Genomic DNA, 480 nt, shown 5'->3' with positions numbered 1-480 from the left:
GCAGATTCTAAAGTATGAGATTTACTACTTCCGCTACAAGTTTCACTAGCTATAAGCCTTCAAATATTTTAAATATTCCTACCTATGTGGTTCAGAGTTTTGTAGCTCTGCCCTGAACCCATTTCGCCTAGTATTCTGTAGTACTGCTGTTGGAGAACTTCACTGTACCTCTACCCCATCTGCCATCAAGCCCCAACCCTCCTGTCCTCTATCTTTTAAGGTGTGCATCATAAAGTCAAGGATGCACTAAAACTCCTTGAAGGCTCTAGATCATTTCCATTTAATTTTTCATTAAATAAGTGTTTATTTTCCTATCGTGTAAAGTGTTTTGATTGCTAATAAAGGATTCTCAATCATCAACAACAACAACAACAACAAAAAAAAACACAAACAAAATCCAGTGATATATACCATCACTGTTGCCATATTGTATTAGTTAAATCAACACTTCTCAAAGTCACTTAACAATAAAAATGCAAA

Source organism: Chrysochloris asiatica, unplaced genomic scaffold, assembly GCF_000296735.1.
Source record: "Chrysochloris asiatica unplaced genomic scaffold, ChrAsi1.0 scaffold00082, whole genome shotgun sequence".
NCBI lineage: Eukaryota > Metazoa > Chordata > Mammalia > Afrosoricida > Chrysochloridae > Chrysochloris > Chrysochloris asiatica.
This window is presented reverse-complemented; position numbering follows the sequence as displayed.